Source organism: Pleurodeles waltl, chromosome 4_2, assembly GCF_031143425.1.
Source record: "Pleurodeles waltl isolate 20211129_DDA chromosome 4_2, aPleWal1.hap1.20221129, whole genome shotgun sequence".
Taxonomy (NCBI): domain Eukaryota; kingdom Metazoa; phylum Chordata; class Amphibia; order Caudata; family Salamandridae; genus Pleurodeles; species Pleurodeles waltl.
Genome location: NC_090443.1, coordinates 86,140,296 through 86,153,758, shown reverse-complemented (window position 1 = coordinate 86,153,758; position 13,463 = coordinate 86,140,296). Strand labels below are relative to the sequence as shown.

General features: G+C 44.7%; 1 protein-coding gene across 5 annotated transcripts in view; it reads left to right on the top strand.

The window, feature by feature from the left end:
* R3HDM2 (R3H domain containing 2) overlaps positions 1–13,463 on the top strand; it is a 1,111,447-nt gene that overhangs the window by 270,380 nt on the left and 827,604 nt on the right. The gene's annotated exons all lie outside the window — the stretch shown is intronic.

Genomic DNA, 13,463 nt, shown 5'->3' with positions numbered 1-13,463 from the left:
TTCTAAGTGTGACAAGAAAAAAAACAGAGAGGAACAGAACTATTTGGCTAAGTCGGCTGCAGCCTGGAAAGTCTGGAAAACTGACACTGCTTCTTTAAGGAGTCGCATTCCACCAGTATCCGACCACGGCCTTTCAATGGTAGTTTTCCCAGTTCTTTGTTTCAGCTCCAGTCCCCAGGTTCCTGGAGCACACTGTGGCCCTTTTTCTGTCTCCTTTCTTAAGAAAGGCTTTTATAGTTGACTTCATTTGACCACTTCATCCAGTGTTTTCTTTCAATGCTTTCTGAGATAAAACATTTTATTTTTGCCTAAAAAAAAAAAGGTCCTCTTATTTTGATAAGTGGCCATACTTTGGCAGAAAGAAGACTGCAACAGAACCTCACCTTCTGTGTATCTTTTGCCTCCAGATCCTCATCTTCCAAGCAAGTGTGAATTCTTCTGGAACAAGTCAATAATATGAAGGACAGAGAAAATCAGACTTGGCAGCAAGAGGAACCTCTAGAAATGCCATGAATCACTGTTTGAAGGTCAGTTGAGTATGGAGAAAGGGGCTTCTAGCTTAGCTCGAACCACCATCTTTGCAGACTCCCCCCCCCCCCCCCCCCCCCAGCTATACATAGGAAAATATCAAGGTGGCAGAGTTTTCTTTGCTCCTCTCAACATTAACGTTTTGGAATTGACAGTAGGTAGAACTGCCACTTGTTCATCAAGATTTTCACCGTCAACGTCAACGCACACAGTACTAAGCATTATCTTGGGTTTGATTTATGGATAAAAAAAGCTCAAGTCCAGAAGGCTGTCTCCAACTTCTGACTTTGTGTTTCAGGGTGTACTCTCCCATTTAACGAAATCCAAACTGTTATTTGTATCACTCGCAAAGATGTTGCTGTTTGAGACACTCTTCAACTCCTTCACGGAGGGTCCACTTCTCCAACTATGCCTCTGCAGGATCTGGTTCCTGTTATGTCCTTGAAGCCTGTTGCACCCCCTTCTCTTTGCATCACTTCTTCACCCTGCAGCTCACATTGATCTTCTAAAATCCTCTTGATGAAGATCTTGCATTCCTTGTAGAAACAGGTCCCACTTATCACCTGCAAAACGATATTCCCATATGAGATCACTTATGCCTCTGTCACAGTTCTTCCAGTTCAAGATCGTGCACAGTTCGTGATTCTTGGTCTTCTAGAACTTTATCCATTTCAACTTTTTCCATTAATAGATAATCACCTATGCTCTCGGTCTCCCCTCCAGCCAGTGTATTTCCTGTAGATATTAATTCCTTCCATGAAGTCCTAGTCAGGTATGCAGCTAAACTGAAATTACCCATGCATGCAACACCGTCAAAGACCTACTTAGATTTGAAACATGTAATCTAAAGTCATTATTGTGCCGTCTGTTTTCATTAGTGCCAGGCCTTCTGGAACCAACTATCGAAATATTTCTAGTTTCAGCATCAGTTAAGTCGGTTTCATCATCTCAGAAATACAGCTGTCCTAAACAGAAGCCTTTATGTGTTAGGACTGATTTCTCAACCTTCTCCCCCCATTTATTGTCTCGGCGACAAGAAAAGGGGAAGCCACCGCACCTTTGCCAACGGTTCTTCTGTACAAATAAAACAAGTGCCTGGATTCTGCGGGTGTGGCTCAGGAGCTACCTCTATGAAAGCAGCAAGTATGACTGCTCTACTGGGCAGATGTGACTGGACTCTCTGGCCTGCCTAAAGAGATTTGTGGATGAGCTTTCCTGAGATAGAAGAGAGGGTATTCATGAAATCATCCCTGAGGGAATGTTCTATAATCAGATAATCAGTGCTGCAACAGATTCATTTTAAATGGCTGCTAACAGAGTTTTCCACTAGTAGGCAAAGAGACAATCCTCATGACTACTTCTAACCAGTCTGAAGCCAAAAACACTAGGCATTCTCAAATTTCCTTTTTCAGACAACACTGTTTGAATCCCATGCAGCCAAAGATTTGTACAGAATGAAGGCAGAAATTGAGATGTTGAAGGCTTTTGGATTGGAGAAAAGGATGAACTACAGAAAACATTACATGTGTCGGACTGTCTGTATTCCTAACAGAATGTTCAACCCCCTGAATGGCCTCAGCAGCAACACAAGCTAAGGCAGCAGCACCTGCCAGGTGGTCAGTCAAAATGGAAAGGAGGTCACCAACTCTCTATGACCGCAGGGAGATTTCCTGTGGAAAACAGTGACTCCCTCCTTTCTCAGATCTTCACCCCTCTTTGATTGCCACTCCCGTAAAAGGAAGTGTCACAGAACATCTGAGAGGGTGCGGAATAGTACATCAGATAAATGGGTGTTGATTATTGTGCAAGGTGGCTAGAATCTGAAAATAGGGTCCCACATCTGGCAGGAGGTCAAATAATATTCAACAGGGACTACTACAGCAGGAGGTGAACTTCTTTTAATGAAAACAAACAGTGGAGGGAGTCCTGGATTTCCCATAAAGGAAAGGGAATTTATTCCTACTAGTTTCTGGTTGGTGGGGGTGGGGCAGAGGGGGGGGGGGACAGGACAGAAGCCAAAAAATCAGACCTATTGACAACCAGAAATTAGCCAGCAAAACAGTACAAACAACAAAAAGAGAATTTCAGAGTGATAGCCCACCACCAGATCTACCCCCAGCTATACCCAGGAAGACTGGATGCGTGCAGTAGGTCTCCAGGATGCCTATTTTCACATGCCAATTGCTTCAAACCCTTGAATGTTCCTGTGGCTTTGAGTGGGCAAATACTGTCTTAATATCGGGTCCATCCATTTGGGAGAAAAGTCGACCTCAATTTTTTTTTTGAAGTGCATTACAGTGGTGTTCGCATATCTGTCTACTGTACGGCAGTCAATTGGATGATAAATGCATCCTCATCAGCAAGCCTGTATTCATTCCCATTTTCGGTGGACACTTAACAGTGCTTCAATTTGAAAGTCAGTCAATCCAAGTCAGTCCCAACTGTAGTGCAATCATTTATTGCCTAGTGGCTGTACTGGACACCCAAAGCTCAAACATGTTTCTTTGGAAGAAAAACTTGTTTTCTTTCAGCCTGAAATGTGTCACTTCAGAGGCCAAAACATCGAACTGCCAGGCAGGTTTCTTCTGCTCTGGATTTGGTGGCCTGTCTCATAATTCTGATTCCCAGTGCCTTGCCCCCACCTGAGACCGCACCAACTATCTCGAGGACCAGTGGTCTCAATTCCGAGGAAAATTGGAAGACATGATGAAACTCCCATGGTGGTGCATTAGGTCTTTTAAAGGGTGTTCCGTTCCATTAGTCTGTCCCCCCCCCCCCCCCCCCCCAAAGAGATAGTAACTATGCCTTTCGAACAAGGTTGCGTATGATCCATGTGGGCACACCAGAGTCGGTGTACGTGGTACCAGAGCAGAATGTCCTACAGCATCAACCCCCTGGAACTGTGAGGACTTCACCTTGCACTCAAGTTTTGTGACCTGACCTTTAAGTCCATTTATATCTTTGCTCAAACAACTGAGATGTTTTTGAACAAGCTTGGGGAGACACCAGGTAGTAATTTCTTTCACTAGATACCCCAACCATTTTGAAGTGGCTGATAGCCAAGAATTTTGTCACCAGAGCTTGCCTCCCAGAAGAGTGAAATGCAGAGGCCGTTGCTCTGAGCAGAATTTGTCAGAAGAATTACGAGGAGGTCATAAATGTAACCTTTCTAGCAAATGCTTGCAAATGGAGTTTCTACACAATTATCTTTTAACAAATGTCGAAAGCCGGAGCTGTCTCTACTTCGTCTTCAAGGTCTACCAAATATGCTCATTTCATAATCTGGTTAGGAACATTTCTTTACCCATTTCCTCCTATTTCCCTGGAACAGGGGCAGTCCTTGTTAAAATGACTTATTCCAAATCCAAATGATATACCTCTAACCAAATTGGCAAGACTTTGGTGCTGCACAGATCATATTCTCTTGTTGAAGCAACCACACAGGAAGCTGCTGTGCTGACTGGATTTTATTCCTAAATTCTACTGGCAAATTTTGCTTGGCAACTTGACTCCTATATTCCTCTTACATGATCCCCTGAGCATTCCAAAAATGTGAAAACATTTCAGCCAAAGCAAAATGCCACTCCACCAGGATGGTGTATTCCTTTAACTGGAAGACATTCTGTATTTGGTGCATTCAGAGAAACATCGACCCAACAGTTTCCCAAGAAGAAGCAGTAATGCCTTACCAGCTCTATTTGTCTAAGTTGAAGTTGCAGGTTTCCTCTTTAAGGTACATCTTTCCTCTATAATTAGATAAAGAAAATATCATTCATAAAACTTTTTTCACAATCCCAACAGTTAATGACTTCCTAGAGGGACTTAAAAAGTTAGTCCCATTATAAGGAGGTTGCTGCCTTCTTGGGAAATTAATGTGGTCCTCCGAAAACTCATGGGTCTTCCGTTTTAACCAATTCGCAAAGCTTCCAGTCAACAAATATCACTTTTTTGGTTACAGTCACATCTCCCTGTAGGGTATGCAAGGGCTGTGCTACCATGACACTTAGACACTATTCCTCAAGAGTTCAGTGAGCATCAGTACACATCAGAGTTTCCTTCCTAAATAAGCCTGTTTTCAGAGTTAATCTACCTGTATCACACCAAGATATTTTTGAGACTCCTTCAACTAAGAATTTTGTAATCTGATCTAGGCAAAACAACACATTTGTAAATCAAGATGGCTGTTTGTGAGTTATGGTCCCGTTTCTACAGGTTTATCTACTTCCAAACTATTTCCAGTATTTTGCTCTTTAATCAGAAAGTCAACAAACAATTGTCAATTAGACCTAAGACAAAGTCTACAAGAGGTAAAGTGGCTACATCTGCTTTTCTCAGCATCCCATCAGCATTAATCTGTAAAGAAGTTACCTCTGTCAGTCCTCACTTTTATAAGGCACTAATGTTTTTTATTCTCTAGAGCCGGATTCAAAAAGTGGGTCTAGCCTCCCTTAGAAATGTATCTAGATAAACAATTTAAGGGTTTTTCTTAGTCTTTTTTCTTCTGCCGCTCTTTAAGGGGTGGGCTTGCTACTCTGTTCAGTGCTTATGGTTATCGATGGAGATGCCCTGAAGGAGAAGGACAAGTTACTTGCCTGTATTCCTAGTTCTTCTTTAGGGAAAAATTAATTGAAACCATAAGCAACCCTCAGTCTTCCTGGTTTAAGAGCAGAGACATTAATGGCCTCTGTGACAGGATCCAAAGTCTCAGTACAAAAGAACAACAACTGCCACAGACTGGGCATGATGGCATACTGGTCGACTGTCCTTCCATAAGGGACAGTGTCAGTTGTCTGTTTGCAGGTTGTAGCCTAATTAGCTAAATTTTCCTGCTTTTTGCTCTTGGCTTAAAAGAAAGGGTTTGATACGTTTTTCTCCCACTTTTTCTTTTTTATAAATCTAGTGACTATATGACTTTTTTGAGTTTCAACTGGCTTTTTACTTTAAAGAAAATATGCATAAATTGGTCAATAGAGCTTGGGTTAGATGTAAAAAATGATAGATCTCTCTCGCCATATATATGTATGTGTGTGTGTGTATATATATATATATATATATATATATATATATATATATATATATATATAATCTATAGGCTTTTATGGAGGAAAAGACATACTTTTGTATTTTTTTTATAATGGGTGCTTATTATGGATACTTCTAGCTGCAGATTCTTCACCTGTTGAATGCTCCTGGTTGCACCAGACTGGTCTTGAAAACGTTTCTCCATAGCTCATCTTTGTTGGTAGGAGTCGCTGGCTCTTTTGTTAGTTGAAAGTGACTTCCCTGTAATGTTGCTGACTCCATAAAAAGCACCGCCTCCATAATTCTGTTTGTTCTCTTTTGTTCTCAGTTTTTTTACATGGATTCTGAGCTTGTTTCTCTTCAAACACATTTTTTTTCATTAAGTGCAACAATGTTCTTTTCTAAACAGGGTTTAAACCAGATGTTGATCACTGAAATACACACCTGTTTCTGGTGCCTGGGTTCTGATCATGAATCAAAATCCTGTGAGTCTTGTCAAGGTATGCATGCTGAAGCCATAAAAGAGCATGACCCTAAGCTCTTTATTGGCAGGACTAACACAGTAGAGGCAGACATAGAGCTGGGCACTGTTCCTTGTCTCAGGCTTCATCAGCAAGCACAAGAGAGAAGTTACCAAGACCACATTCAGACTCCTTGTCAGAGCAAAAGTTGGTTTAGTATCCCTTGCAACAGCATCTGGCACATTGAACTCCAGTGGTGATACCGGCTGTGGTGCTTCCACCATTGGTTCCAGTTTTGTACCCTGACTTTACAATGCAGAGCTTTGATCCAGCGCTGTAACTCAGTGCTATGATTGAGATCTTCTGACTTGCTGTGGTTCTCCCCTCCCCCAGCCACCAATGGGGGCCTATAATGATGCAGTTTGGATTCTCTGCGGCAGAGATGCACCCTCTGTGCTTTCTGCCCCCTTTTCACCTCTACAGATAGTACTGTCAACATTACCTTTGGCTCCTTTGCAGATTCCACAATGGCCTTCTCCCTCTGCAGTGACTGATGCCAATGTGTAGCCCAGATGCTGTCTGCGCTGACATCGGCTCAAGAACAACCCATTGCCGACACTTGGCATCTATTTGTATAGGGCCAGAAAGAAGGCACAAAGTCTGTTGAAGGGAAAATAAACTTGAGAGTACCTCTCTCTGTTTGATTTATCTGGCTCAGACAAGGGCCTGGAAGATTCTCAAGAGACTTTTGCAGAACTTCCCAGGCATGACCAAAGGCTAGTAGGATTCACACCTCTCCAGAGCTGGAATTTTAGGATCCCGTGGGACCTGTTTCTCCAGGTGCCTTCTCTAACCATTCCATAATAGCCGAAAGGCTGCAGACATTCTGGAGTTCCCTCTATATACTGTGGAAACCTAACGTCCTTGCAGAGGTTCTACAGTCTTCTGCCCGCATCGTGTAGCCACTTATACCATATAATGAGGCTTTCGTAGGCTCTGTACTGGCTACATGAACTAAGCCATCCTTGACCCCTGCCGTCAGTAGGTCTATCATCAGGAAATATTAACCAGATCCAGGAGAAGCCTTATTTTTGTCAGAGCACCTTTCCCAGAAAGCCTTGTATTCAGGCTTCGTCCCTATCTAAACTGATTCTTGGTACTTCTCCCCAGTTGATAGGGAGTTGAAATAAATGGAGGCATGGGACAAGAAAATCTTTGTGGCTTGAAGCCTAGCTCTTAATTCCTCATATCTGCTGGGATGCTATGTGCACATAAAGTGGGATGTAGTGAGCGCTCTCATCCCTAATCTTCCCTATGGATTTCATTTCACTTCCAAGATTTCATCATGGGTGGCCAAGTGGCATCTGACAGGTGAGCAAGTCCGGTCTGGATATGGCATACTCAATCGCCAGGTCAGTGGGGTTATCCATTGCCTTCCGAAGACATGATTGGCTGAGAAGTTGTGTTCTCCTCAGATGTTCAGTCCTGACTAATGGACCTTACGTTTAAAAGCAGCAGACTATTCGAGGAAAAAGCAGACTCAGCCTTGGAATGCTTCAAGGCAGGCCTGTTTTGTTTGGTGTGCAGCTCAAAGGAAAGAGTATCTGGGGTTTTGAATGTTTTGTGGCTTTTTGAGATGCATCCGCCTTCACCAGCACCAAGAAACCCTCACTGAGTATATGTCACAGAACTCCATTGTGCGATAATATAGTGTGGGGGGAGGAGTGGAAAGGGTAGAAGCTGTCTGGCCACTCAGGCACTCCCTCCTTCTCACCAGCCACCACAGAGAAGCATCTTTTGTTTCTCCTTTGTCACTAAATTAGACACCTTCTTCCACAGGCGTGAAAGTGTGTATAATTGGACTAGTGGGTGTTAGAAATTGTGGAAAAGGGATATACACCATTACAGCAGTGTCCTTCCCGGATCCCTTCTTCTTCCCGGATAGACCTTTCAAAGGAATACCACCTTCTATATCAAGAAGTTGTAGCATTGCTCAGAAAGGAACCATGGATTTAGTACCAGAGTAGGAGGTTGGTCAAGGATGCTGGTCCGGATAGTGTTCCAAAGAAGGACAGTGGTCTTAGTCTGTTCCTGGATCTTAGGTTCTTAAACATCTTCCCAAAAGTTAAAAATGCTGTCCCTTACACAGTTTCTGTTCACGCTCGATCAAGGAGACCAGATGGTGCCACATAATTTGCGTATACCAATCCTGAATTCCCACTGGAAGTACCTGCGCTTTATAGTAGCTTGACTCCCTACTAGTTTGTCATCCTTCTTTTTGGCCTGACATCGGGACCATGTATCTTCAGATATGATGAAGGTTGTAGTGGCCTGTCCCAAGAAGACGGGGATCCCAGTTTTTCCCCTACCTGGATGACTAGCTTCTGAAGGCCAGCACTCCGGAGATGGTAAGGTCACATGCACAGTCGACAACAAACCTGCTGCCCAAGTCGGATATTTCTATCAATGTGCCCAAATCTCACCTGGAGCACTTTCATGACCTGCTCTTCATAGGGGCTTTACTGGATACCATCTTGGGCTTATACGTTTCATTTAAGAGTATAAGGCATTCGTGCACTGCTTCCCCGATTTTTGAAATGAGCCCGTACTCTAAAGTCCTGCCTCTCTCCAGAGGAGCAGAACCTTAACATTTTTCTGCTCGAACTGTGGGTGATTTGTCCAGTGCTCAAGGCAGCCTGTAAGTCCAGATCTTGACAGACTGTACAGCTATGATTTGGTATTCAACAAGAAAAGGGAAGCTGGGTCCCAGCTTCTGTCGACGCTCTAGGCTCTGGTCCTGGGCACACAAGCACAGAATGTGGGGAATCATTTGGCAGTCTCACCGAACACCAGAGCCGACAAAATGTGTCTGCGTCCTCTTGCCAACCATGTGTATTCCCTACCCGGAGGTTGTGAAGTGTAGCTTTGATCAAAGGGGTGTGCCAATCACGTATTTCTTTGCCACTCATCCCAATTTGCATTAACCTGAATTTCTATACCAGAGCATTCAACGCAAGGAGCGTTATAGGATGCCTTTCAGTTAAAGTGGAACTTTATTCTCAACTACGTGCGTCTTGCCATACCCTAGAATCCTTAGGTTCTGAGGAAGAGCTCCCCAGATTGTGCCTCAATTCACCCTATTGACTCCGAATTGGCTGAGAAGGATGTTGAATGCAGGCCTTCTGCAGCTTTTGTTGAGTTTCCCCACTTTGTCTTCCTCTGAGTGGACATGCTTTCCCAGTTGGAGGTGCATATTTTTCACCCACAACTCCACTACTTACACCTTCATACATGAAGATTTAGCAGGAAACCCGTCTGCATTTCAGCTGACTGATGACTTATTGAATGTGATCTTATCTGCACATTGTTTTTTTTTTCTTTCTTTCTTTTTATTGAGCAGAATCACCAATCAAAAACAAATCATAGAGATAAAACTCTTGCCATATAGTAGAAACCGCACAAAAGTGCCAACGTGACAAATTAGATCTCCAGCTTCCAGTCATTATTATATTGTACACAAAATATAGCAACCATCAGAAAAAGTGTCATCCTGCCAAATTGCGTCTCCCACTCCCTAGTTAATCCAATATGAAAGAGCCATTAATAGATACAACTAAATTAGCAGTTGTCAGGAAAAAGTGCCATCATGCCTTATTAGATCACCCCGATTAACAATAAGCAGCTTACACTGTACACACATTTTAGCAGCTATCGAGACAAGTGTTGTGCCAAATAAGACCTTCCACTCCCCAAACTCTAATTCATAATATAGTCAAGTTATTAGAAAATAGAGCTAAGGTAACAGCCATCAGAAAAAAGTGCCATTGTGCCTAATTGACTACCCCCCCCAAACCACCCCTCTCCCCCATCCACCCATCTTGCATAAGCCGCTTCAAACTTTTTTGTCCTGTGCATTTTATAATACCACTCTGATATGTTGGAACCCTAGATGTTCTCCAGTTCCATAGTATCAGTGAATGAGCAATTAGAGAAGCTATTGCCATATACACGTGACTCCACTTGCCAATCCTGAGGCACAGATTCTTACTACTGAACCCAAAAAGAGCTAGATAGGCCTCCAGAGCAATCTTTCTCTGGAGGACGATACTAAGAGCAGACAAGACTGTTTCCCAAAAACTGTGCCACCATTAGGCAGGTGAAACAAATAGGCAGCCAACCTCCCATTCCATGTTGCGGACAACAAAAGCAACGATCCTCCACCGCTGGATACATTCTGTGGAGAGCTAGAGGGGTAAAATAAGCCATCCAGTGGGAAGGGAAGGAAATCCTCTTAAAATTTGCTCCCTTAAAGCCTTATGGCCTAATAATGAGATAGACTGCCACTTTACCTCCTAAAAATTGCATTGTGTAGACAAACTAATTTTGTCTAAGAAACATTTGACCTGGTGAGTACCTCCCTGATCCCTTAATATTCTATCAGTTGCCAATCCCCCTGAGTTTCAACCTAAAGAGTGCATGTGAAACGGGATAGGAGTTGAAACTGTATTCTGGACAGTGATTCTTTAAAAAAAGAGATGACCTGATTAAAGCCCAAAAAGAACGACTTACAACAACCACCACACCTATCATGAAGTTATTGCAAGGTCATAGACGAAATACCTGACCTTGTTAATACCACAAGCATTCAAAAATCTCGAATGACAATATGAAATTCAGGCCAGCGTATTTATACTCCTGTAAAGAAGATACTCATAACCTAGTGGATTGTGCTTGGATAAAAAAAAGTGCTTGATGTCGGGTACTAAAGTCCTGTACGACCTTATATCTAGTTTTCATGGGGAGGTTTGCTGTCTTAATAAAAACCGAGAGCTGTGATCCCGCTTCTTGGATCATTTCATCTATAAAAAAAGAGATCAACCAACCCTCTTTCCGTCGATTGATCTTGCTAAAATGTAAACATGCCTGGACCGAGGTATTGCCTGCTCAACCGGTTTGGTGTCTAATTAGAGTACAGAGAGTTTAACGCTAGAAGCCTTCTTACTCCACATGAAACGCCTCAAGAGTGCCTCTTGTGCCATAAAATAGCTCTTATTAACTTTTATAGGGACGTTTAAAAAAAGGAATAGCAATAGAGGTAGAATGGACATTTTAATGAGAGCTATCCTACCCACTAAAGTAAGGGGAAGGAGCGCCCATCTGTCCATTAACTCCTTAATTTTTATCATCATAACCACATAACTTAATTGATAAAGTTGGGCATAGCTGTTTGAAACAGACCCTTAGTTAGGGGATCGGTTTATGGTAGTGTGCTTGTTGCTGAAGAGAAGGGGGAAGATTACTAACTGAAGCATTAAATAAAAGTATTCATTTTCGTTCTGATTATTTTTATATCCCCCATCAATCTTAACTGCTTTAACTCATCCAACACCTTTAGGATAATATGGTTCTCTGGCCTAAGATAAAGTATTATATCATCAGCAAACATCTTTAATTTGGCCATTCCTGGAACGGGGGCCTCCATCCCCTCCTTCTCCCTCATCCACATCGCCAGGGACCCTATAAAGAGAGTAAATAGGATTGGTGACAAAGGCACCCCTGCATGATGAGAATTCACAAACACTGTTAGAAATGCAGTCTCTGGTTGGCAGTCAGTTTTTACTCTGTCCTAGCAGAGACTCAAATCAAATCATTAACATTTATAAAGCGCGCTACTCACCCGTGCGGGTCTCAAGGCGCTAGCGGGAAGGGGGTTACTGCTGCTCGAAGAGCCAGGTCTTGAGGAGTCTCCGGAATACGGAGTGGTCCTGGGTGGTCCTGAGGCTGGTGGGGAGGGTGTTCCAAGTCTTGGCCGCCAGGTAGGAGAAGGACCTCCCACCCGCTGTGGAGTGGCGGATGCGAGGGACGGCGGCGAGAGCGAGGCTGGTGGAGCGGAGGAGACTGGTGGGGACGTAGAAGCTGAGGCGTCGGTTGAGGTATTCTGGTCCCTTGTTGTGGAGGGCTTTGTGTGCGTGGTTGAGAAGTCGGAAGGTGATCCTTTTGCTGACGGGGAGCCAATGCAGGTGTCTCAGGTGGGCGGAGATGTGGCTGTTGTGGGGTATGTCGAGGATGAGGCGGGCGGAGGCGTTTTGAATACGTTGCAGACGTTTCTGGAGTTTTGCGGTGGTCCCAGCATAAAGGGTGTTGCCGTAGTCCAGGCGGCTGGTGACGAGGGCGTGGGTCACGGTCTTTCTGGTGTCGGCGGGGATCCAGCGGAAGATCTTACGGAGCATGCGGAGGGTGAGGAAGCAGGAGGAGGACACAGAGTTGACTTGTTGGGACATGGTGAGAAGAGGGTCCAAGATGAAGCCGAGGTTGCGAGCGTTGTTTGAGGGGGTCGGTGCGGTGCCGTGGGCCACCAGGAGTCGTCCCATGCGGTCGGGGTGTTGCCGAGGATGAGGACTTCCGTTTTGTCTGAGTTCAGTTTCAAACGGCTCAGCCTCATCCAATCTGCGACGTCCTTCATACCATCTTGCAGGTTGGTCTTTGCGCTGGCGGGGTCCTTGGTGAGGGAGAGTATAAGTTGAGTGTCGTCAACGTAGGAGGCGATGATGATGCTGTGCTTGCGTACGATGTCGGCGAGGAGGCTCATGTAGACATTGAAGAGTGTCGGGCTGAGCGAGGAGCCTTGAGGGACGCCGCAGATGATCTCGGTGGGGTCTGAGCGAAAAGGTGGGAGGTAGACTCTTTGAGAGCGGTTGGAGAGGAAGGAGGCGATCCAGTCCAGGGCCTGGCCTTGGATCCCGGTGGAGCGGAGGCGGGTTATTAGGGTGCGGTGACAGACGGTGTCGAAGGCAGCCAAGAGGTCGAGGAGGATGAGGGCGACTGTTTCACCGTTGTCCATCAGGGTTCTGATGTCGTCTGTAACTGAGATGAGGGTGGTTTCAGTGCTGTGGTTGCCTCGGAATCCGGATTGTGAGGGGTCGAGAAGGTTGTTGTCTTCAAGGAAGTTGGTAAGCTGTTTGTTGACGGTCTTCTCTATGACTTTGGCAGGGAAGGGGAGGAGCGAGATGGGGCGGAAGTTCTTCAGGTCGCTTGGGTCAGCCGTAGATTTCTTTAGTAGGGCGTTGACTTCGGCGTGTTTCCAGCTTTCGGGGAAGGTAGCAGACGAAAAAGAAGAGTTGATGATGGTCTGGTGGTGCGGGGCGATGATGTCGTCGGCTTTGTTGAAGATGAAGTGTGGGCAGGGGTCCGAGGGGGCGCCGGAGTGGATTGAGTTCATGGTGGTTTTGGTTTCTTCTGTGTTGATGTGGGTCCAGGCGTTGAGGGTGATGGCTGGGGGTGTGGGTTCAGTGTTGGTCGGCTGGGTCTGGTGTCCGAAGCTGTCGTGAAGGTCGGTAATCTTACGATGGAAGAAGGTGGCGAGGGAGTTGCACAGGTCTTGTGATGGCGTTGGGGTTGGAGAACTCTTTTACGATGCTGAAGAGTTCTCTGCTGTTGTGGCTGTTTTTGTCC